This window comes from Camelus dromedarius, chromosome 1 (genome assembly GCF_036321535.1).
Source record: "Camelus dromedarius isolate mCamDro1 chromosome 1, mCamDro1.pat, whole genome shotgun sequence".
In the NCBI taxonomy this organism is placed as follows: Eukaryota; Metazoa; Chordata; class Mammalia; order Artiodactyla; family Camelidae; genus Camelus; species Camelus dromedarius.
Window position 1 is genome coordinate 60,465,642 of NC_087436.1, and position 26,042 is coordinate 60,491,683.

Sequence of the window (26,042 nt, forward strand, 5' to 3'; positions counted from 1 at the left end):
TACACTGAATCATAGGAAAGAAAAAATATATTAAAATCTCAAAAATTAATTGATGTAGAACATGTTTATAATAAAAATTTATCTGTGAAAGTGGAAAACCATCCAATATTTTACAATCCATCATATCTGTGAAGGTGGAAAAACAAGTCTAGTTGCAGGAAGTTGCAGAGATCAATCCATATATTATGAAAACTTTATATGGTGACTTGGATATCTTAGAATTTTCAAATCCCTTTTGCCTCAAACTTAAAGGACATGGATAAATTTACTATCAGTCAGCATATGATTGTTGGGGAAAGAGGAGAAAATGATTAAGATTCAGTCTCTTTTGTTCTGTTCAGGTTCAGTAACTGGAAAATGACACAAAATCATATTTTTCTGATATTTGAAAGATAGGGTTATAAGCCTCAAATAATTTTGAACGTGCTCTACACCAACTGGTTTGCTATTGAAGAATGTTTAATAAAGGTAAAACAACACATACATAAAGAGAAAGAGAGTTGCTATCATTGATTTTGTGCTAAGAAGGGAGAGAAACATTTAGTTTTTATAAAAACACATGTGTAAACTTTAGGGAAATATTTGAAAGAAAAATTGAAGGCTTTGTAAAAATCCTGACAGATTTTATTGCCAAGTCTTCATGTGACCTAAATCAAATGCTGCTTTGTAAATGTGTTGTAATAATATTGGAACTAAGATGTAACATTTCTAATTGTAATGTGTGGAATAAATGCTTATTTGAAAGAACCCTGGGCCTCCACTATCCCTGCTGGGGCCATTTGCATTTTTCTGTACTGTTATCACCTGGCCTGCTTTTTCCATTTTCTTTTCTCTAGCTATTTCATGTAAAGTTTAAACATACTTAAGCTTTATGTAGACAGCTAAGCCCTCTATGATTTAAAAAAAAAAAAAAAACAGATCTGTGATTTAGACGATAGTATAACAAATTAGTTGCATTAATATTAACAATAATAAAAATATACCAATGCATTATTTTTGAGCCTCTTCATTTAAAGTTACAGACAGTATAGAAAGCAAGATGCTTATAATTACAATTAACTGCTCAATTCTCTAATACTTAAGAAGATCAAATATTTTAAAACAGGTAGATTCAGGGCAAAGTGATATGAACAGTAAAATAGTCATTACTCTTAAAGAAATACCACTGAGTTTGAGTATTGGTGCAAACCAACCAACTGCAAAAACACATTTGGGAAAATCAGGGGAAATGTGGTTATGGACTGAGTATTAGAAAAACAGGAATAATCTGATATATTTACACATGATAATGGTTTTGTAGTTACATAAGAATATGGCTTTATTTTTATAGAGATTCATTTATATTGGTAGAGATACAAATTAAAATTTAGGGATGCAATGACTAGATGTGGAATTCTTCAATAAAGGAAAAAAGAATAAAAACCAGAATTTTGTCAAAATCTTGATACTCATTTGGATATACGGCATGTGGGAGTTCATTTTATTATTATTTTTCCAGTATTTTGTTATTTTTTGTTACTTTTTAACTTTTTATTGAAATATATACTCAGTTTACAATGTTGTGTCCTTACCTTAGGCGTGTACTCAGGCTGTTCCTTCTGCCAGGAGCACTCTTCCGCAAATAGCCACATAGCCTGCTCCCCTACTCCTCCGGTCTTTCCTTATTTGTCATGCCACTGAGGCGTTCTCTGGTTATTTAGTTTTATGAATTTAATTTTGCTATTTTTTAATTGAGGTGTAATCAACAAATACAATTGTAAGATATTTAAAGTGTACAATGTGTTTAAAATAACAACACTCACCTGCTCTGCCCTAGTAATTTTTATCTGTTTCCTTACTGTAATCTTATTATTATCTCGTATATTATACAATATACTTACAATATTGTATGTTGTTGGCCCCCTCCCAACAAAAATGTAAATTCTATGAAGGCACTTTAATATTTCCAGTATTGTTGGCCAAATTAACAGGGCAGATTCTGAAACATAAAAGAGTAGAAATACAGCAATTGTTATATTTTTTACCAATGGTTAGTAGACAAGAATTTGGAGAATGGGAGAGGGTATTGAAGGAAGAAGGGCAGTGTTGCGAACATGGTTCATCCCAGACAGGCTGGAAGCACAGAAACATTCTCCTGGATCAAAAATATCTCAGACAAGTTTCACACCGTAAGATTACATCTGAGAAATATTTTGGCTAGGTGTAGAGTTCTAGGTTAATAGTTTTTTTCTTTTGGTACTGTAAAGATGTTACTCCAAGGTCTTCTAGCCTTCATTTTGTATCGTTTCTGACAAAAATAAATCTACTGAGATGCTTATCTTTGTCCTCCTATTCAGAAGTATCTGTTCCTTGGCTGCTTTTAAATTTTTTTCTTTATTTCTAGTTAAAAGTGATTTGATAATGATATGCATTGGCATATTTCTCACATTTTCTATGCTTGTGATTCTTGGATCTGTGGGTTTAAAGTTTTCATCAAGTTTAGGGGAAAATGACCATTATTTCTTCAAATACATGTATATGTATATTTTTCTTTTGTCACCTTTGAGGATCCCAACAGTACATACATTTGGCTACTTGAAATTATGCCACTGTTCATTGAGGCTTTGTTAAATTTTTTTTCAATTATTTTTGAATCTGTCTTTCATTATGGATAATTTCTGTTACTATGTCTTCAAGTTGACTCATCTTTTCTTTTGCAATGTTTTCTCTGCCATTATTTCCATTCAGTGTATTTTCCATTTTAGATATTGTTTACTTGGGGATCTTTTTTATATACGATGTTTAATCTTACCTCTAGATTGACCATATTGACCATTTTAATATAGTTAAAATTATTTGGTGTCTTTCGCTACTAAATCTGTCTTCTGCACCATTTCAGGATCATTTTAATTGATTTGCTTTTTCAATATTATTTTTTCCCTTTATTTTTGCATGCCTGGTAAATTTCAGTAGTATGCCAGACATCGTGAATTTTTCCATGTTGAATTCCTTTAGATATTCTTCAGCATTGTTCTGGGATATGGCTAAGCTACTTGGAAACAGTGTGTTCATTTCAGTTCTTACTTCTGATCTTTGTGAGGCAAAACCAGAGAAGCATTTAGTTGACCGCTGAGGCAAGACCATTCCTGGTACTCTGACACCTTGTGAAACGGGTTTTCCACACTCTGGGTATTAGGAACAGGCACTATTCTTGGCCCTATGCAATCTTAGGAGTTTGTTTCCTCTAAATCTTCTGCATGGTTTTTCCCCTGGCCTCAGTTACATATTCTTTAGTACACAGATTCTTGAGCATAGTCCTTGGCAGAACACTGGAGTTTTCTCTTTGTGCAGGTCTCTTCTCTCTAGTACTCTGCCCTGCAAACTCGAGCCACCCATGCTCTCCAGTTTCCCAGTTCCATTTACTTAACTCAAAGATAACCCTCAGCTCCCTATGCCATGGTCTGGACCCTTTCTCTAGGTAGAAATCTGAGACAACCTTAGGGCTCACCTCATTTGTTCCTCATATATCGGTGATCACTGTTGCCTGAAGTTCAAAGTCCAGAAAGCTATTGTTTCATAATTTTTTTCTTATTTTTTAGTTGTATCGACAATAGGATAGAGCCTATCCCTGTTACTCTATCTTGGATGGAATCAAAAGTTTGCTATTTTTATTTCCTTTGGGGTTTAGATCTGCTTAAAAGATGTAAGACTGAGGACTTGTTTAAACATTTGGATTTGTATACTAATTTGTTGGGTTATATTTAAAATACTCTAAAATCAATTCATTATTATGAAAAAGTTACTACTAATGAATCTTATACAGACTTAAACATGAAAAGAAAATAATCTTCATGAAGTCTTTCCTTATGTGAGCTATCAGTAGTGCCAAGGAGATAAACATATTTCTTCATTCTGGAAAAAAGTGGGACTTTTCTATTTTTTTTACCATTTAGAGCACTCTTAGAATAACTATAGATAAGAATCTAATTCTAAAAGTAGTTTTACAATTCCACTTGTAAATGTAATGATGTTAGAAAAGACTCTGACTCAAGTCAAGTTGAAATTACCTACTATGGAATTTTAAACTATCTCTTTGTACAACAGCATAAAGTAACTCAAATTCTCACTCAAACTAATGATCCTTAAATTGTTTAGAACTTTCCTGGAATAGCAATAGTTATTTAATAAGCTGATTTTGCTGTTATCAGTACATAAGATCTTCTGGCAATTAAAAGCAAAAACTATAGCAATAAAACACATACTCACATAAAAAATCTTTTTAATTTCTTATTTTCTTGCAGATAAATAATTAAGAATACACTTATGTTTTACAGAAATTATTTTACATAAAAATTTTAAATATCTTTAGTGAATTAGTAAAGACATTCCTTAGTTTTGTCTGCTTATATAATATTAATCACATAGAATATTTGAAAATTTCTGATATTTAACAAAGGGAAAATTACATAATTCACATTATTAAGCAAGTTGAATATTTTAAAATATTTAATTTTATTCTTCCATGTCTAAAATATGTGTTTATGTGTTTCTATGGTTACATAATCATTCATAATTGTTTATGTTCCTTGTTTGGAACAAAAAACTATTCTCATCTTTAACATTCGTATACAAATTAAGATTTATTGTATTTTGAAATACTCCTTATTACCCTTATTATCTCCTGTAGGTAGTATTTTGCTTTTCATTTTTAGTTCATTTTCACTGAACTAAGTATCTTTTAAAATAGTTGCTAACTTTTAATTAGATACTTACATAATTATATTTATAGCAATTTCAAAGCTATGACACATATTATACAATATAAAGGAAATCATGCATGCAACTGAATCCAAATTTAGAAATATAGTGTGAATAAAGCACCATATTTTTCTTTCTTTAATGGATTGATAACATGGGTTAAATTGATCCTTTGTTATTTTTTTAAAAATTAGCTAAGAAATTGTAGCTTTAAGGCACATGCAATTTTGTTTTTAAACAACAGATGGCAGTATCAAATTCTAGATTCACTTTACAATTTTTGTCCTTTTTTTTCTTTTTTAATCTTTTTATTTTTAAGCTCATGATGATTGTCAGCTTCAGAAACACAATTATCTTGAATTCAGGAAATACGGTTTTACTGACATTCAGTCTTGAAGAAAAATGTTTGCAGTATCTTGAATAAAATACTGTTCTTTCAGAATTAATAACTAACAATAGTTGAAAAGCTGGTGGATCAAATTTTAGGGGCATTAACATCAAAACAAATGAAATCAAACTCATAATCTAATTGGTCATGCTAAAAGTACTGAAACACTCCACTCCTTTTTCTTTTTTTTTTTTTTTAATTATCATTGAAGTATAGTCGGTTACAATGTGTCAGTTTCTGGTGTACAGCATAACGTCCCAGTCATGCATGTATTTCATAAAGCAGGGTATCTCCTCTGAGCATCAGTAGAGATTAGGATGGCCCATGCGGGAAAAGACCAAACTGAAGTTCACTAGGACCAAGTAGCCACTGGGAAGCCCAAAGCCCGATAGTCACGTAGATCTTAAAAGGTGAAATCAAGTATAAAATATGCCCAGTTGCCTTTTTCTTTCAAGAACTATAATCTAGGGTAGAAGATATGGGGAAAGAGCTGAAGAGAAGGAAGAAAGATGAAAAAAAGTTTGTCCTCACAGACGGGGGACAGTCCAGTCTGGTAGAAGAACAGATACATTTATTGCAGAATTTTACCATGCACGTGAGTTCTTTGGTAGAGGAGTTTAAAGTCAGCAACTGTATCCTGTTAGCCCCTGTATTCTAGTCCATTCTGGAGCTGCCAGCCAGCACTAGACGGAGAGTGGCCAGTGCAAGGTGCTTCTCTGTCACCTGTTCTGGTACATCCCACTGCCAGGGATCCCAGTGACGTTCTGTTGTGCCAGGTGTTTTTCTTACAACAACGTTTTGGGAATTTAGCCTGAAATAGTCTCTTGAATAATGATCATGATTATAGTTATCCTATTTCTCTTGTCCTTTTTCTGTAAAAACACACTTTCCTTCCCCATTTTCTTTATCCCTCCAAAGTCAGCTGTCATCTATCTCTGTTCTCATCACTTAGCAAAGTATTAATGTGTTTATCTTTTTCCATTTCCTAACTCATTCTTTTCAAATTCTTACTATACTTGACAAAATAGATTTTGAGTATGACTAAACTGTTTTAATCCCACTTAATGTATTGCTTCTACTTTTCTATCAGAATACCTCTGCGTGTATAGCTTAAAAGAGACCCCACTGCAGTTTATATAGTCACTGTCTTCACTTCTCTCCTGAATTTGTATAAACGGCTTGTTCAGTGACTTTACTCTAAAACAGAGTACATTTGCTCTTCTGATTTAGTAGCATCTATTTTATCTATTTTCTCAGAATTGAAACACAAAAAGCCTTAAGTAAATCACTCCCCGCTCCTGGTTGTGCAGTACTCCAGGCTACTATTATCGTGGGATGTCATGATGTTTTCTGAAACAAACCAGCAAATGAACCAACAAACCAAGACAAAACTCAGTAGAGTCTAAGGTGGCTTGGGAGCTCTTGGAATGGGGGTAGGGCTGACAGCACTGACACAGTTGCTGGGGTCCTGTTAGCAATCTATAATCCACCAAGAAAATAAGAGCAGTAGCAGAGGTAGCAAATTCAGGTGTTCATAAGCAACAAATAAGTAAGTACATGAATGAAAGAAGATCAATTTTCCTTGAAAAATGTAGATATCTAATGCTATCTTTTCTATTTCCACTCTGCATAGAGATGCGGAGCATTAGGATTCCTTTCAACTGCAAACAATAGAAACATGCAAAATAACAATGACTTAAGTAAAATAGAAATGATTTCTCTCTTGTGGAGAAATTCAGAGACAGTCAAGTTATGGGATGGCAACTCTGTTCCAGAAAGTTCTCAAAGACAAAGCTACATCTAATCCACGGCACTGCCATCTCTAGTGTATGTCCTCATGGTCCAAAACGGCAGTAAGCATCAAAGCACAAAGCAATAAAAAGCACAGCATCTTATCTGTGTTTCAGGAAGTAGAATGAAGAAATGTATAAAGGAGAGAAGGAGGCAAATGTGTGCACCAGCTGTCTTTTAAGGAAGGTTCTGGAAGCTGTCATGTGACATTTATCTTAACATTTAATTGTCCAGAACTTAATCTCATATCACACAAAGCTGCAAAAGACTATAGGCAATTTCTCCACTCTGCCTGGACATTATCCCAGAGGTCTCAACACAGAGACCTATGTCACCAACATCAAAAAACCAGAGTGGAAGAACAAATGAGGTACTAATTGTCTCTCTCAGTTTTGGTTGTCGTGATCAAATCCAAATGAGTTTGATTGAAACTGCAAAAAGGGACAATGGAGTGTACACTGTTGTTATGGTAACTGGAATAGTGGAAATATGTGCATTATTTTCACAGCATAAATGACACATTTCCAAGCATGTATTTTTAAAAATTGCTGCAGGGTTTGCTTAATAGCCACAGTATAAAGGAATATTTGTTTCTCTGTTGGCAAAAATCACACTTTTGACTAATTTGACCAATTTTTAGCTGCTCTGTAATTTGTCTGATTTTATTAAATTTTCATCTATTTTCACAGTGAGTAATTGGAAATAAAATTTAAAGGTCTAAACAGGAGAAATTTAAGTTTGAATGTGTTGGTTGAACTACTTATAATTTTCATTTGCAATTCACTAACAAATAAGTCATTTCACTGGATTGAAGCCATCTCAAAGAGAGTGTGATCAATTGTAATGTCATTAGGTATTTAAAGTAACCTGTGATTAAAGTTATGTTCTTATAGTCCACAAAATGTTACAGCCTATACACTGGGGCAAATTACATTTTATTTATGACATGTACATGTATAAGATGTACATATGTATAAATGGATATAAAGTCGTGAAAAGTAAGACAAGTTTTAAACATTTGATCATGTTGAAACTTCCAGATTTCAAAAATAAAATTTTAAATATTTAGTTTTTTTATAAATGCCCCATAGTTATAAGATGTTAACGTTAAGGGAAACTGAATAAAAGATATACAGGAACCCTCTCTAATTTACAGCTCTCTTGTAAATCTCATGTTATTTCAAAATAAAAAATAACTTTAAATGTCCAGTCTTTAAATATATTTGAAATGTTTATTCAAAGTTTTATTAGTATTACAGTGAATATATTAATAATATTACACACAGAAAGACAGGGAAATTGTTTGAATATGACTGTTTTAAGTCATTCACATTCAGCCTTATCAACTTTATCTTAATCGGAATATATGGCTTTCCAACTTTGATACATGGTTACACTCAATATTTAAATTAAATAGCAGGAGGATTGAGATGGTCAGGACTCACTACGTGTCAGGAAATGATAAAGTTCCACAGCCTCTTTGCACCTGCTCCAGTTTGTCTTAGAGAAAACACATCCTACATTCGTGAGCAGTGATCTCGAAAGGCAAGTGCGGAAGGAAGTGTGTATCCCAGTGATTCATTAAAATGTTATAAAAAGAAAAACAAATTCAGCTCTCCTCATAACCCAAGTTTTTTCCTACCTTCTTTTTCACAATTAAAGCTACCTCCATTTTCCCAGATGCTGAAGAGAAAAACTTAACGCAGAAATGTATGATTTGTGTTGCTGAGATACAGATTTGTTGTTTACATTCAACCTCTCCTTTCCATTAAACCCTCTAGTCAGCTTGCTTTTTAAAATTTTTTTTTAATTAAAAACTTATTGAAGTATAGTTGATTTACAATATTGTGTTAGTTTCTGGTGTGCAGTAAAGTGATTCAGTTACACACACACACATATATATATATTTTCATATTCTTTTCCATTATGGTTTGTTACAAGATACTGATCACCTCTAGGTCCACCCATGTTTCTGCAAATGGCATTATTGTGTTCTTTTTTATGGCTGAGTAATATTCCACTATATATATATATATATATATATATATATATATATGTATATATATATATCCACACACATACACACACACACCATATCTTCTTTATCTAGTTATCTGTCAGTGGACATTTAGGTTGCTTCCATGTCTTGGCTATTGTAAACAGTGCTGCTATGAATATTGGAGTGCATGTATCTTTTTGAATTAGAGTTTTCTCCAGATATATGCTCAGGAGTGAGATTGGTGGATCATATGGTAAATCTATTTTTATTTTTTTAAAGAACCTCCATACTGTCCTCCATAGGGGCTGAACCAAACTACATTCCCACCAGTAGTGTAGGAGGGTTTCCTTTTCTCCATACCCTCTCCAGCATTTATTATTTGAAGAAATTTAATGATGGCCATTTTGACCTGTGTGAGGTGATACCTTGTTGTAGCTTTGATTTGCCTTTTTCTAATAATTAGCGATGTTGAATGTCTTTTCACATGCCTGTTGTCCATCGAGTTCAGCTTGCTCTTGATGTGAATTGTTTCACATCTGCCCCTGAATGGTCTCTACCTTTTATTGTTGTTCACACAGTTCATTCCGTGCAGCACCATCAGTTTTTGGTGTGCCCATCAATATTTTTGGACCTTCTCACCCACCCCCACCTTCCCACCCCTGAGACACACACACTTACACACAAACATATTTAAGGATTTTAAGGCCCAACATTGAACTTTGGTACTCAGTTCTATTCAGTTCAACAAATTTAAGCATATTTTACTCCAGGCTATGAACTAAACACTTTTTCTCACGAAGAATTAATACCAAACTCCTGCACTTGCAGAAACAGTGGGGAAATTGGTCATCTAACATTGTACTTTTTTGTATTGTCCAAAATTAGTCTATTTTAATACAAATGGATGATGAGTTTTCTAGATCTACTCTACATGTCCCTTTTCTCTTCACTTAAAATGCCTCCCCTTTCTCTATTATTTTCTTTACAATTATCCATCAAGATAGATCTGAAGGGCTCTCTGTTGTGAATTTTTCCATTAACCATACAGCAACAAATGATCTCCTCATTTTCTATTAAAGAAAATTTAATTAAACAATTACCACATGCCTCTTAAGTTCCGAGACACAAGAGACTTGCCTTTGCAGTTCCCTAATACCATTGATCTAATGCTACTTACAGAATTACAAACAATCCTGCGTCAGCTGCCTGTGAAGGAACACTAGCTTCTAAGGACTCTCTAAGATTCTTACTATGTTTTGTCAGTGAGGCCCTGCAAGTCTTTGCATGTGCAGGGAAATGTGAACAACAGTTGCCTTCTCCCTCACGGTAAAGTTATTGTTCGGAATTTTGTATTGTGACCTTAGAACAACATACCTTTCAGTTATGTCTTCTCTTGAACTCTTGAGGCTATGACCACTAAATTCCAGAGTGTGATCTCCTTCAATATTGATCTCCTTCAATATTGATCTCATCCTGCCTCCTACACATGTAAACGAAACAGGTCACCTGCCATATCAGCAGACAAAGGATGTTGTAGCCACCAAGCCATCCCAAAGGTGCACCCTGAGGGGATTCAAGAAGCCATTCAGGCCCTAGATAGTTAAGGTGTATATCAAAAGCATGATTTCAATGCGCCCAGACCCTCGCATCTTCCCACACAAAGAATTCATTAACTTGAGAAGTCTCGTTTCTTTAATTAACAGTAATCTTTTGAGGTCCTGACTACGTTGATTTTGTTGCAAAAACTTCTGTATATCCTGGCTCCTCCCTTACCTCCTTCAAGCAGTCCCTCAGAGATATCTGAGAGGCTGCCTCCTGGGCTTAAGTCCTCAGAATAAAACTTAATTCTCAGTTTCTAGGTTGTGCATTTTTTTTCCAGTCAACACACCACTGCTGGAGGGGAGGATTGGGGAGGAGCCTGGATAGAGCAAGAACAGCAGTCACATTTGTACAAAAATGTCTATTCTCAATTCTAGCTTCATTTAAGACCATGAGAACATAACTTCACTATATTGAGGAGAAGCAAGGGAGAACATCAGAGAGACCCATAGGCGATGTAGAGTAAATGTCTTAAAAGCCCTCAGCAGAGGTAGGTGCGGCTACCCTGTAGGTATGGCTGATGAGTGGCATGGAGCCTGCAGTGAGTGACCCAATGGCTGTAGGACACACGGGGCAAAGGATGTCTTCCAGCCCTTCTGCATCTCCTAGTGCTATAGACCAGAGATGGCATCCTGAAGGAAACACGGATAGGTGAGAGTGCTTACAAGAGCTCAGACATATGGTGCAAGCCCCAAGTACCAGCCATAGTTGGTTGCTAGCCCACAGCCTTGAACTGGACCTATGTCCAGTATGAGTGGGTCACCTGAGTAGGCATATCAGCAAGATCCTGACTGCCCAGTTGTGCACAGTCTCACTAAAGAAATACTTCTCCAGCAAGTAGGAAGTGATCCATTGGGTAGAGTGCCCTCCTGGACCTGTCTTGACCATAGGGCTCCAGAACCAAGCTGTAAAAGTGAGCCCCAGGATTTTTAGGAGCATCTGGTTAACTCCACATGGACCAGGACTAGAAGGTTGGAGAGGAAGAAGGGACAAGCCAATGATATCCTTTTCTAGGTTGTGAGCACCCCTTCTGGAAAGCTCTGCTGATCTGACAGGTCCCAGCCCTGGAGGGAGAAGAATTTAGAAAATTTTGAGGGAGGCACTCAAAGTGTGGCAGGGTTAGGGGTACAGAGTTCGTCGTGAAGAAATTTTTAGAAACTTTAAATAGACTTCCCCTGTAGCTGGTATCCAGCCCCTGTAGCCATCTCCCTTTCTCTGCTCATATCTAGCTATCTGCCTGCTCTAAAAAACTTTAAAAACTTTAAAAAGCTTTCCCCTGTAGCCAGTGTCCTGGTTCTTTTCCCATCCCAGAAAGAATTCAGAGACAGGACATGGAGGTTAAGAAAGTAAAGTGGGGAATTATTAAGGGATGGAGAGTACACTCGTAAGGGGAGAGCGGGCAGGCGCAGGTGAGCAGGTGCCCTGAGTTTCTTTGGCAAGTTGGTTACATAGGGTGTAAAAATGAATGGGCAGAATATTCATTGAGGAGGGAAGGGTTTGGGGTCATATTCCCTGGTTTTCATCCTAACTCCACCTTCCTGAAGGGAGGAGGGATTTTTGTCCTTATTTAGTCTGAATCAGAAGTGTCATGGCATCGGTGCATGATGGGTACTTCTAATATGCAAGGCTGATTTTACTGAAATGAGGGCATAATGAGCAAGAGATTATATTTGGACACTGGAGATTCCTGCCTTTTCTCAACTTCCTTTGTCAGCCTCTAGGTCACTTGTCACCCCCAAAAGTGTGACTACTTATCAGCCCAGAGGTCCCTGCTTTTCTTTCTCTGCCCAGGGACCCCTGGTTCTTGTAAGATGTATGGTTCCCTGCATTTGGCCCAAGCCCCTCCTTTTTGCCCAATTCCTCCATTTGGCTTGCATCTCCCTTTCTCTGCTCATATCTAGCTATCTGCCTGTTGTAACATCCCAAGTGAAAAGAAAGTTTCTTTTCTTGAGGAAAAGTTGAGACAAACCTAATAATATATTTTCCCCAGTTTTAGCCATCTCCCCTGGACCAGAGAAAGCATTAGGGGAAGAATTCAGGAAAGTTTAGGGGTAATCCCTTCTTATAGAAGGAAACCCAAGGAATGTGGGAAAACCATTTGACCCTTACAATAGAGATGGCTACCTTTTCCTTCAGCCACAAAAATGAAATTTAGGAAGCTCATACTCTTTTACTTGTACCCGCTAACACGTCGGTCTCAATAACCCAAAGTGAATCTCAAAGCTGTTTATATGTGATGAAGAGTGTTTCTGACATCCTCCCTACTTTCCAATCCTTGTTCTCTTCTGATCATCTTATGAATAATGCCTAAACAACTGGCTTACTTAAATCATGATTTTTAGCTCCCTTGCTGTCCTTTTGAAGGTACAAATACCTCAGTCAAACATGTTCACTTCCTATGTCAACATAAAGTGTGATGATTTGAAAAGATACCTCACTGAAAACCACCTGCAAAAGGCTAATTCTTCTTCTCTGCTTTAAATAATCTCTGGGTTATGACTGATTTCAGCCGCAAACCTCCCCTGACTTCTGAGAGGCAGTTAGCCTTCAAACTGGAGCTGGGAACACTGTCATGCATTCCTGAGATAATGCTCCCTGCTTCTCCACTTGAGATCTTTCCACAAACCCTATAAACAAAGTTACAGGAGGCTCTATTGTTGTCTAGGGAAAAAACTGTGGACTGTAAGAGTAAAATACACAGTGCTGTTTAAATATATAAATACTCGTAGCAGCTTAATGTGCATTTTATTGGACTAACAACACGCGGTAACACTGTGATACTGCCAAAACCCCCCTGGTATTTCGAAGCAGCAAACATTAGTGCTAGAAAAAGAGGAGCAGTAGCTCCTGGTTCTGTCCATGAGCCCATTGTGAATACATTGTCGTCTTCATTGCCTAACGCAGAACAGAAGAGTGTGTGGAAGAGAACAAGACTCTGGATCAGCCCAGCCAGGGTCCTTCACCCTAATCTATGGCTTTGTAATTCTGTTTCCTTATCTGCAAACTGAATATCATTATTAATACCCAACACAGTTCAGAGGATTGAGTGAGGTTAATTAATTTATAAAATGCTGCAGTCACTGCCTGAGCCTTAATAGGACATCAATAAACACTTCTTATTGATGTTTGTGATCTTTACTTTCACTTGAGTGATGCAATCATTGTACATTTATAACTTACATATTTACAAGATTAGTATCAGGAAACACTAATTTTCATAAAATAGTCTGAAGCGCTAGAAAAATTGAAATTAAAGTAGTGCAACTGACATTTACTTTAGCTTGTGCTTCCTTGACATCAGCCACTTGGACATCTGTCAGCTTAGTTCATTGGTTCTCCAGGTGTGCTTCCTGGGCCTGAAGGATCAGCACCACCTGGGGAATTAGTTACAAATGCATATTCTTTGGTCTTACCCCAGGCTGACTGAAAACCACTTATTTACTACAGTTAGAGAAAAACTAACCAAAATACTTTACTTAGCATCATGTAGAGAAAAAAAAGAAATTTGACATCAATAAATATTTACTTCATCTTTAAATATTTCTACTTAGAGAAATCAGATCTATCCCCAAACCTTACTGTACTGTACACCCAGAATCGGCCTATTTTCTACCCATATGTCTCTCTTCTCACCCACTCCCCTCCCCTGCACCCCAGTCTCCTTCCTGTCTTCACATAACTCTCTTCCTGAGAGCCCTGCTCTGCTTTATACTTTCATCCAAATATGCTCACTGACACAGTCCTCTTCTCTTCCGCAGTCCAAATGACTGGAGCTTTGATTGCTACTGGAGAACTCAGAGAAGCTCCAGGTGCCATTATCCCAAAGACAAAGTCTCTGGAAGAAATGGAAGAGTCTCTGTCTTAGCAGTGGTAGCTCTGTGTTCACACAGTTCTTTCTCCCTAGAACAGTATTTCTTCACATTTTCACATCTTTAGTTTGTCTCTTCTATTTAGGAATTCTCCAATCCATTCTTTTGCTTTATTTCTTTTTAAATTAATTACCTCTACCTTATATTATATAATTTTTAATTGAATGCCTCTGACATTAGATTGCTAACAGGTATTTGCCCCCAACCAGTAAATGGGAAATAACAGGCACACCATGTACTCCAGCCAGCATGCTAATTTAAAACTTTGAAATGTCTTTTCCTATAAAAATAGTGTATACACAGAGCTCACTTGAAGTCACATTTATTGAGTCTCTAATGCCTTCTGGGCATTTGAAAAAGCACTGGGTAGAAAGAATAACGGCGTATGTTTCCTGCATTGGAAGAGCGGGGACCCAAATAGTCATAGGTATAGTAACAGAACAGTGTGCACAGTGATGTGTGAATACTAAGGTCAATTTCACAGGTCAGGAAAGGTTTTTAAGAGGAAATGATAAAATTTACATATATTTAAAAACTGCTAAGTATGTTTTCAAAAGGCAATAAACATTCACATTGTATAACATAAATAGCACGCTTTATTCAAATAAGTACAGATCACATTTTCACATTTTCAATAGCAAAGTAGATTTGTCTCATTTACTCTTTCTTTTAAATAAAAAGTTCATTAACTTAAAAACATTACCAAATATATCTTGAAGCCATTTTCTTGTTGGAGGCCCTAACTTCCTCACAGACTTCCCACACAGAGGTCAGAAAGCCATCTGACTTCCTCTCTCCTTCGGTTCTCACATCCAGACTATCCTTATACCATATCCGTTGCGTCTCCTAAGTTTCTTGTCCATTTTCTCTCTTTACATTTCCGCTGCCAGTGCCTTCTCCTTAGCTCCCATAATTTCTTTGTAGATAATTATCACAACTTCATAATCGGTTTCCCTGAATGTACTTTTCATCCCCTCCAAACATCTACAGGATAACATTAGAGCATGCTCGCTTTAAGCAAAATGAATCAGATGACACTGACAAATGAAATCGGAAATGAAGACAAAATGAATCGGATGACATTTCTCCGTTGTTTGAGCTCTTTATCATTCTCCCATCATTAGAATGAACATACATTCTGAATGTTTGTCCAAATGTAGACAACTTACCTGCTGTCCTCATGTGATCATTCTAGTGCCTCCTTTTGCTCTCACAAGTGCCTGGTTTGCATAATAAATTATATGAGTATCCTTTTCATTGCCTTCATTATTTAGTTTGAATTGTATATTTTTTACATAACAGTCTTCATTCATAGTATGAATCCTTCTATTAGGAGAGACAAGATTGATCTCACACCCTAATTTGTCTGCTATAAAATCTGAGTGCATCAAAATCATAGATTGTGTCTTAAGTATATTTGTACTTCTAATATTCAACACCATGTTTGGCACTGAATAGACATTTAGGGAGATTCATCAAATTTTGAATAGTTTCATTTAAAATTAAAATTTTGTTATTCATGGTATTTATATGTATCATCCTTAGATTACTGGTTATAGTCATGTGGTTTTGACCTTCTATTTAACATGTTTATTTACTCTTTCAACAAACTATTATTGACCACCTAATATGTACTAGTTGAGTAATGCCCTAGTAATGCTTGGAGCCAGAGAAACTGAAAAAACAAAAATGTAATCAAATAAGGGCATAAGTGTTGCAAAAAGATGCTGTAAGTGGGTACAGTTAGGGCATAAAAGAGGAAGTGATCAAGCATCAGGGAATAGAGAGAAAAGAATGGCTTCATGAGAGAAAGGACTATTGAGCTGGGTTCTGGAAGGTGAGCCATTGTTTCTCAGATGGACAACTAAGGCGAGGCTTTTTCAGGCCTGGGCAAGAACATATGAAATAACCATGCACATTCAGGAAGGTGTAACTATTCAGTAGAACTGAGTAGGACATAAAAGGAACCATGGATGACACTAGACAGGTACATGGAGGCCAGAGTCCAGAGAGGATTATTGGCCAGTCACTATAAACAGTGGTCAGTCTCTGGTGACCGTCATTTGAGAGAAGGGCATGAGAATTACAGAAATTCAGAAAGATCAGCCTGATCCCTTTGGAGAACATACTGAAGGAGGGAGATACTTGCCCTTGGGCCACAAAAATTATTTCAGAGATCCAGAAAAATAAAACAGGGTGCAAGTGGAGACTCCACTGTGGAAAAATGGGGAGAGATTCAGTGATGTCTCAAATACTATGGGCATAGATTTGAAGGACTTACTGACTAATTGGACATGAAAGATGAAGAAAGAGATGATCATATGAGAAGTTACAGATTTTTATTCTGGAGAGTTTAGTCTTTGGTGTCCGTTGCCATTCACCAAAATGAGAAGATCAGGATGAGAAGCAAATATTAGAGAAGTAATAAATAGACAGAGAAAGGGGAGTCTCTAAAGGAGACTAAGAAGCAATACAGAGGTAGGAAAAAAAAATCAGAAAAGAACCATGTTGTAGAAACTTAGGGCTGGAGGATTTCAGAGTATAGAGGCTTATCAACAGTCACAAATGTTATAGCCCACTCTAGAAACTGGAAGGATTGCAAAGAAGAAGAAGTTTATTCAGATTTACATACCTGAGTTCAATAATACCTTAGACAAAACCTTGGCATAAGGTGTAAATGTTTATTCAGTTACATCCCACATTTATTATAGTTGGTTCTTCTAGTTTTGGGGTTCTGGTGAGGAACTATGAACCCTGATCTGAATGGTCCAAGCTCTGCCTCAAGGACTCTTGGCTCCAAAGGGCAAGGCAAACATGTCAACCAAGGTAGCCCCTTGATAGAGCAACCACACCTTGGTTGGATATAAATGTGAAGCTTTTACAAGGCCCCAGGCTCAATCCCCAGTACATCCATTAAGTAAATAAATAAACCTAATTACCTACCCCACCTCACCCAAAAAAAAACCCCACAACAAAACAAAAAAATAATTTAAAAAATTAAGTTAAAAAAAAGTAAAGCTTTTACAATGTTCTTTATTGCCTTTAACCGTACTATGTTCACTTTCTTTTTCTGAACTTTAAAGTAATTTGGGTAGAAATGGTAACTTTATGACACATTTCAATGATTAAATTTAGCCCAAGAGATATTAAAGCTTCAGTAGCATAACCAATTCAAACTTCCTCTTCCCCACCATTAGGCCACACCTGTAGCTCCAAAGACCTGTAGAGAGAAGAGGGAGTTGGTGTCTCCAGAGACACTCCCACCCCACCCCCGACTCTGGAGTAGGCAGAGGTGAATTTAGGCACTGATTACCTGTATGTGGTGTGAGCACACTGGCCCACTTGCTTGCTTCTGACTCTATCGGTTAGTGGTCGTCTTTGCTGATACGTGGCTCTCTGTGCGGTGTTTGTGGGCAGTATCACTTTCTCCTGGCCTCGTGTTCCTTATGGAGAAGTGTCATCTCTCACCAGAGGTTTGCACATTGTAGCCCTACTCCAGGTGCCTCACTGGGGACTGTCTGAAGTGCCCTACAGCTTCCTCTTGCAGCCTCTGTGCTCCTTCCCTGGAGGTGCAGGAGGTGCTGGAGCGGTACCTCACAGGCCCTGGGGCTGCAGGGACCTGCAGAGGAGAGAGGCTCATCCAGGTCCCCTCAGGCACATACCATCACTGTCCCTTCAGGGACTTCCGGTGACATGTGCTTTCCACAAGTAGAAATCTCTGAATAAGAAGCTGGCCCCAGTCATTATGTCTCTATCCCCCTTCTAACTCAAAAGGATGCATGTCAAAACTCAATTTTGTTGACCACGCCAGGCATATTTGTAGGTCCTTCAGCTCAGCAACCATCCAACTAGGGCAATAGACTCAGTTTCTGGTTCTGGGCATCTTTGTGAGTGATTTTCTTGGATGAAGCTCCAATTTAACTATCCAGATCTCTCCTTGTCTCAATGGTATAGAATTAAAAGAAGTAGTTTTGTCTTGAAGTGAATTCTTGAAAAAAATGTCTGACCTCAATTGTTGGTGAATCTCTTTAGAAGGTGAATGCTTACACTGTTCATTCCTCAGTTTGGGGTCTTTGACAAAATTCTGGGAATAAGGGAAAGTCACACTCAACAACTTGTTAAATTACTATCAAATGCCATGTTCTATATGATTTTGTATGAAAGTATAAGCAGACACAATCTGCACAGGATAATACTGAGGAGGGGGTGATTAACAATAGAGAAAACAAGAGGAAAGAAGTTGTGCAAATCAGAAGAAGCTTCCCAACAGAAGTCAAGCCTGAGTTGGGTTTTCAAGATTGAATAGGAATCCTTTAAGAAGATTGTGGTGTTTATGCTAAAAATATCTTTTTAATAATCCATTCTGACTACCCTATGTAAAATGGAACTTAGGTATGCAGGCTAATACTGTATAGCTTAATTCTGGGAAGCATAAGCAGGTCTATGAATTTGGAAAAGTCACTGGGCAGCTGTTCTCACTCACACATTCCCTCTCTGGGGCCACATGATTTTACTTTGATTCCTCACTTCTCTCTCTGTAAGTTGGCTCTTTGCTTACTCAGTCTGCTTGGCCAGGGCTAATCATGGCTACCTCAACAGAAAATTTAGACCGACTTTCCAGTTCAGTTCCCCAAAGACAAATGACTAGCCAGTTCTCTCTCTAAAAATCCCTGAAGAAAAATGCTGAGTACCTGAACAGGTGTCATGGATCCACTCCTAATCCAATTACATAAGGCCAGGGTGTGACTAGAAAGGGGCAGAAAGTGGTTTGTGGGAGGAGGCTGTGGACAAAGCAGTCACTGCTTTGAGGTGTGAATGGAAAGGAAATGGTCGGGCAGCTTTCACAGGAGGAGAAAACAAACTTCAGACTAATGAAGAATTTGGGCTTAGGTGTAGGTTCAAGGAAATTCATTGCATGTTCTGGGAACTCCAAGTTACTGTCTTTTTAATGGTTGCAGCATAATTTGTAAGGATGGTGGACATGGCAGTAGTTGCGGTAAGAAAGGCATGAGGTTATGCTCTAAAAGTCTCATTTTGAAGTTATGCTTGATTTTATTTATGATGAGGACTGAATCTATGAATAGGCAAAATAAGAAACTATCTACACAGTATAATTTAAGAGTGGGCATTAATGGTGGCAGTTAGACAGGGTTTAATTGCTATAGAAAACTTAGGGGACCCAAAATGATAATGTTCACAAATTTGTGTTTTATTTCAGGGAAGTGACACAATATAGTAACTATATTAAAATTAGTAAATCATCCAGAGCCAAAGACTGTCTCCCAACAAGGGGTCCAGAGAGGTTAGGTGTTGGCTCCTCTCCCCTGAAGCAGTGAGCATAAACAGTGAGCATGAGAGTCACTAAACCTCACAAATTTTTTTATAGACACTTTGTTCCATAATGGCAAATTCCAGCAGCCCTGGAATTGGCCTTAATTGTTGAACTAGAGTAAGAGATGTATCTGCACGTCTCTGACACCTGGTGAACAGCATTGCTCTGTAACCACAAGTCTGAGGTAAATTTCGGGGGAGGAGAACTGGAGGGGATTATATAAACTTGTCGGTACTGTTTGTCAATACCTGTGAGCTCAATGATTTCCACCTAGCTTCAGTGAGTTCCCTGGAGAGTTATGTCATTAGGGATGGTTACAGAACACAAATATACCTACATGAACAGCAGAGTCTAAGAAATTTGACTTGGACTCCATTCACATTCCCTGGTTCAGAGGAGTTCTGTGCATGGATAGATTGCTCCCAATGCAAGAGAGGAAGCAGATAGCCCTTCGGCAGGGAGGATAGTAGGAACCCACTCTTGACCTCTCTGGTCCCCTTACTGGAAGACAGTCTTTGGCTCTGATGAATATACTTTCTTTAATGTTGTTGCTATATTGTATTGCTTTGCTGAAATGAAACAGAAATTTGTAAACATTATCATTTTAGGTCCTGCAAGAATTTTCTGACAGCTACAGTTGGTAATAATATTTATTGAATTTAACCGGAGTGGCCACAGTTTAGCTATTCCAACCATGTGCTTATGTTACCTAAAGCACCACAAAGCTTTCCAGTAGCGTGCACATTTTGAAGGTTGGTTGATGAATGGGTCTGGACTGCTCCTAATCCTAAGAGCATAATCTACTGTATGGTCAGTGTCAATTGGATGTGGGGCTCCGGGAAGAAGGTATTTCTAGATAAGAGAAGAAATACTTCCTTAACCTGGTGATGACACCATCACAAAAGGTCTTGAGCCAGTAGTCTTATATAGAGTTATTACTTTGAGGGAAAAATATCCTTCTTTAACCACTTGAAATGTTATTCTTCTTTCTGGTGAGCATTTCATGTTTACTGAGAAAGTTGTTGGAAGTGGCCATTTGTCATTTTGAACACTTAAGACCTAGCTTTAAATCTAGCATTATTAATTCAATATTTTCACTTCAGGTTCCTCTGAATTCAGCCTCCTCCCTGGATAGAAGCTGTCTGGCACTTTGTCCTGTGGGAGTCATTCATATCTGAGGTAAACACTGAGTGTTAATGCATATCAAATCTCCTCTTGCCACTTTGAGATTGTTAACACCTGCTAGCTCTGAAAGTTAAGATGTTAAATCAGGTGAAAAACATTGCAATATTTTTAAAATTGAAATCTCAAAGAATTGAAGACACAGTTCAAGAATTTTTAAAGTCTGAGTGTTTTGTCAACAAATATTGAAAAGTAATTTGTTCTTTTAAAGAACAACAACAAATGTGTGAGACAACTGAAGAATTCAGGCAATGGCTCTATTTAATTACTAAAATGAGTTCAAAGAAACGTAAGACCTATGCATTAATATATTTGACTGTTTCTGAAAAGGGTGTGAGTTAAAACTTTTCTCAACAATTGCTACTAAACAGAATGCTTGTTCAGAGACAAATGAGAATTTAATTCGGTATTCTTGATGATAATCATATACTTTAATTTAGACTGTGTGCCAATTAAAAATCAGAGGGATCTACTGTGAGACTGGCCATTTTGGAAACTAACATAGGTGAGGAAATTATGACAGTTGTTATGAATTCCTACTGATCACTAACCTGGCCATAAATACAGGTACTTATATACAAGCATGTGTATTTCTATGTTGACATAGACATACAGATATATATTTAAAAGTGATGTGTTACATGATTTAAAAAACATAACCATGCATCAGTAGGAAAACAACTTTTGAACTTTTCACAGATTTTAAACACAAACATTTGAGAAATGAATGAAGAGGAGAAGCAAGACAGGGAAAAGGGAGGAAGGAGAGGAGGGAGATAGGAAATTGCCCCGGGATAAACAGTGTGAGCACCAACTGCATTTGGAAAATGTTATGTAATAGAGAAGGGACTCATGTTGGCTGCTAGAGGTTTGAATGATTCTTTCATGTGATGACTGTATTAAGTACCAACTAGGCTAGAAACGCGTTAGCAAAAAAAGCACCAGGATTGGAGGCAGGAGAGCAAGTTCAAATCTGGGGCTGATACTTAAAGCTTCGTAAGAACTCCATTTCCTTATGTTCCAAGTAAACGAAAGAAAGTAACTGATGATTCAACCTCAAAAGGTAATATGAGGATTAAATGCTATAATGTAGCAAAGAGAATATTGCCTTCTGTAAGTTAGTGTTCAAGAACTATTATCCCTTCTCTTTTTCCCTGTGGAAAACAGAGATAGGTTCTTAATCTATACATTTTTTTGTTTGTTTTACACATAGGCAGGGAGAGGCAAGACACTATCTTGAGTTTTTTTAATCTGTGATTTACAGAAAATACTTCCAGTTAAATTATCCTTGTTATTTAACTGTGCTGTATTAGATAAAAAGAGCCTTCCACTGTGGAATTCTAAAAGAATAACACTTTTTTTGCTCATATCCTCTTAATTCAAATTTTTAAATCAGTCACTGAGGCAGAAACTAAAATTTACTTTTTGTTTAATGTTTAAAGCTAACATTGAAAAAATACTAAAATAATATTGTGCATTTGATTAATTAATATGTTTAATAGTAATGATTTTAGGTATTAAATAAGACCAATAACCTAAAAGCTTTGTTTATTCAGTCTGTTTTGTTGTTGTTGTTGTTGTTGTTCTCAAGATAAACGTTTTGTAAACTATCCTGTCATTTTACTTTCATTAGTTCAGAATAGTCTTAACTTTGTTTTACCTAAATCACTCAGCACATCAATGAAGTTTGAGTCAGGAAAACAGGAACAGGAGTAGGTTTTTCAACAGAGGAAATTTAAAATAAGAATTAGTTCAATTGTATTGAAGGACTGAAAAAGGAAATAATGGGGTAACACAAAGATTAATAAGGGCAAGAAGGAGGTATCACCCTTTAGATTAGGGCAATGAAGGGCAAAGGTTGGGGTTGTCAGAACCTAAAGTCTTGAAGCAGGATGCTTGCAGAGTTGGCATTCACACCCTGGGGAGAGGGTGCCACCAGGCTGATGCTGGCATCACGGGGGCTCAGAGCTGCAACTGGACCCATGAGGAAATCAAATCCAGGAGGAGGGAGCATTGCCTGGATGGCTGGTGCTGGTAACTCTGAAGCCCAGGAGTCCCACATTGTGGAGCTTTAGACATCTGAGCAGAGTGTGCTGCCCTCCTCATCCTGGAAACCCTGAGAAGAGCAACGAGATTGTTTCTGGAAGTAAAGAAAGAAGCTAGAGATTAGAACCGATGGCTGCTGCTGGGTTGAAGGTAGATGGCTAGAGGGTGGTGACACTGACAACGGCTGTCAAAGATGGATCACATCCCTTCTCCCCTGCTTCCTCTATGCCTCTAGGGTCTTCATTTTGCAGAATCTAAACAGAAAATCCACTGGTTAGGGAGCATGATTTGTGGAGTACCAAAGAGAAAAGAAAGGAAAAATAGATTTAGACATAACAGCAATAATTTTGTAACAGGCAGAATGACATTTCATAAGTTTAGCAAAATCTTCTCATTATCAGTTTTGTCCAGCAAATTCAGTTATCTATGGATTTAATGTGTGCCTATTTGTAATACTCCATCAACAAAGAACTGAGTATATGGTGTCCATGGAAAACAAATTAATATCTTAGTATAATTTTCAATTCAATATTAAATACCTTGATTTAAATACAATCAGAGAACTGTTGAATTATCATCATCTGTTCAATGGATTACCCACATATGAAGATCTAGTGGTATTTGGCATGAATTCTGGTAAATTATTACTTTTTATCAAACTTCAAATATTCATTAATAAAATATACTTTGTTTTAGGACTCTGTAAAATGGTAAGTGTTTGATTACTATAAATTATTATAATTAATAAATTATTATTATTGTTATTATTATTATCTGCTGCATAAATACCCTCCTATGGTATAAGTTTATGCGGCAGAATCCTGTATCTTGAGTCTGCCCAGTGTTGAAATCAAGCTCCTCTATTTACTGTGTCCAATGATGGAAAATGTGACAGTGATTTGCTCAGGCACATAAATGTTTGATTTTAGTGTGTAAAGAGACTAGCGCTTCATGTTGCAAAAAATTGTTCCTGCTTCTGTAATCATCTCTGTTCCTGGTGCTTCTTTTCAGCCTATGACACGGCATTTATTTTAAAGTTTCACTTGAATTACAGTTTTGTCACCGAGTACACACAGAAAAACACAAAGCACATTATACTGCAGCTGGAAAGATAGGAAAGTTGAGGACTATAGTACAAAACTAACACAGTAATCAGAGAAGTCTAATTTTTCCCAAAGGATCTATGAATCTACACCCTACTGGATGGCAGCTTTCACATTTTCATTTTCTTTTCAGAGTTTCCAATAACTCTGTCTTTGAAAAGTGTTTTTGCCAGGATTGATAGCTGCAGAACTGAGTCTGGGAAATAAATAATCCAGCATCCAGGTGAAAAGAATGGAGAAAGATGAGTGAGTTCTTTAAAGTTGTTCTTTCCTATTTTCATAAGTTTCTTCACCCTACATAAATAAATAATTTTACTGTCTGGATAAATTTGTTTTATTAACAAGAGAACAGGAATAATAAAATCAGTAAAGTAGAAAACTGGATTAAAAAAAAAGAATTAAAATGGCTGAATCAAACTTATTCTAGTGAAAATATCAAACAGCCAAACTAGATGCTGCAATAATTTTTTATTGAAGTATAGTTGATTTACAATATTATGTTAACTTCAAGTGTACAGCATAGTGATTCAGTATCTTTACAGACTATACTTCACTAAAAGTTATTACAAGATAATTGCTGAAATTTCTTATGTTACATAATGTATCTTTGTTGTTTATCTATTATATACATAGTGGTTTGTATCTCTTAATCCCATACACCTAATTTGCCTCTCCCCTCTGCCCTCTCCCCACTGGTAACCACTAGTTTGCTTTTTATATCTGTAAGTCTGTTTCTGTTTTGCATATACGTTCATTTGTATTATTGTTTCAGATTCCACATGTAAGTAATATCATATAGTATTTGTCTTTCTCCGACATATTTTGCTAAGTATAATATTCTCTAGGTCCACCCACATTGCTGCAAATGGCAGAATTTTATTCTTTTTATAGCTGGGTAATATTTCATTGTATAGATCTACCACATCTTTATCCATTCATCTGTTGATGAGCACTTGGGTTGTTTTCATATCTTGACTATTATAAATAGCACTGCTATAAACATTGGGGTGTATGTATCTGTTAGTATTGGTATTTTTTTTCTGGGTATGTAACCAGGAGTGGAATCACTGGATTATATAATAGTCGTACTTTTATTTTGGGGGAACTTCCACACTGTTTTCCGTAGTGGTGTGCCAATTTACATTCCCACCCACGGTGCACAAGGGCCCTATTTTCTCCACATCCTCACCAATATTTGTTATTTGTAGAGTTTGATGATAGCCATTCTGACATGTGTGAGGTGATAACTCGTTTTGATTTACATTTCTCTACTAATTTTTTCAATAATATTTGAATCACAATCAAAATAATGTCTAAATCTCTTCACAAATGCAGCAGTCTGCCTTTAGAAAGCTTTTGGAGCAAATTGCCAGCTTCTCAAGATAAATACTGTCAAGATCAAGCAGGGCCCTAGTCCCCACAGGATTCCTTTGGGTAGGTACACAGTTTCCTACAAGAGGAAACAGTGGGATCCATGCACAGACTGAATCCTGTAGACTAGAGAGAAGAGGTAAAAAAGTGCTTGAGAACCCCCTGGGTGCTTTCTCTGGACACATGCCAGGCACCAAAGATGTTATAAAGTGGGCGGCCCTCAATTATTCAATAAATAACCATTGATTTGAACTGAATATTTAGTAACACAAAGGTCCACAATCAGAATTTCAAAGCCCAGCAAAATACATTTAAAAGACTAATCCCTTAAAATATAAATGATACCCTCTATCTTCTGTGCCCTATGTTAGCAGTTAACATGCACACCCTCTACTGAATTGCCTGGGCAGTTTGGAATGGAAAGCCCTATAGGTTAGGAAGTTTAAGAGTTAATGGATGCTTTTGATCTTCCAGCTGGTTCTAATAAGGGTAGTGAAATCAAACAACACAGTTCTTTAGAACCTGATTGTAATTCAGCTATTCAAATTCTCAGGCCTCAACTTTGTTTATTACACCAGTTACTTTTAGATTAACCTCCCCAGTCCATGTTTTTAACGAATGACAG

At 36.8% G+C, this 26,042-nt stretch overlaps 1 protein-coding gene across 4 annotated transcripts in view; it reads left to right on the forward strand.

The window, feature by feature from the left end:
* The window catches only part of SNCA (synuclein alpha), a 232,365-nt gene that overhangs the window by 80,825 nt on the left and 125,498 nt on the right, over window positions 1-26,042 (forward strand). For 3 of the 4 annotated variants that reach the window (XM_064484887.1, XM_031469484.2, XM_064484883.1), the window contains exon 3: window positions 20,819-20,894. The gene's annotated coding sequence lies outside the window, so the exon portion shown is untranslated. Of the gene's footprint in view, window positions 1-20,818; window positions 20,895-24,207; window positions 24,293-26,042 lie in introns of all 4 variants that reach the window. The other variant, XM_064484877.1, reaches the window with a different exon arrangement.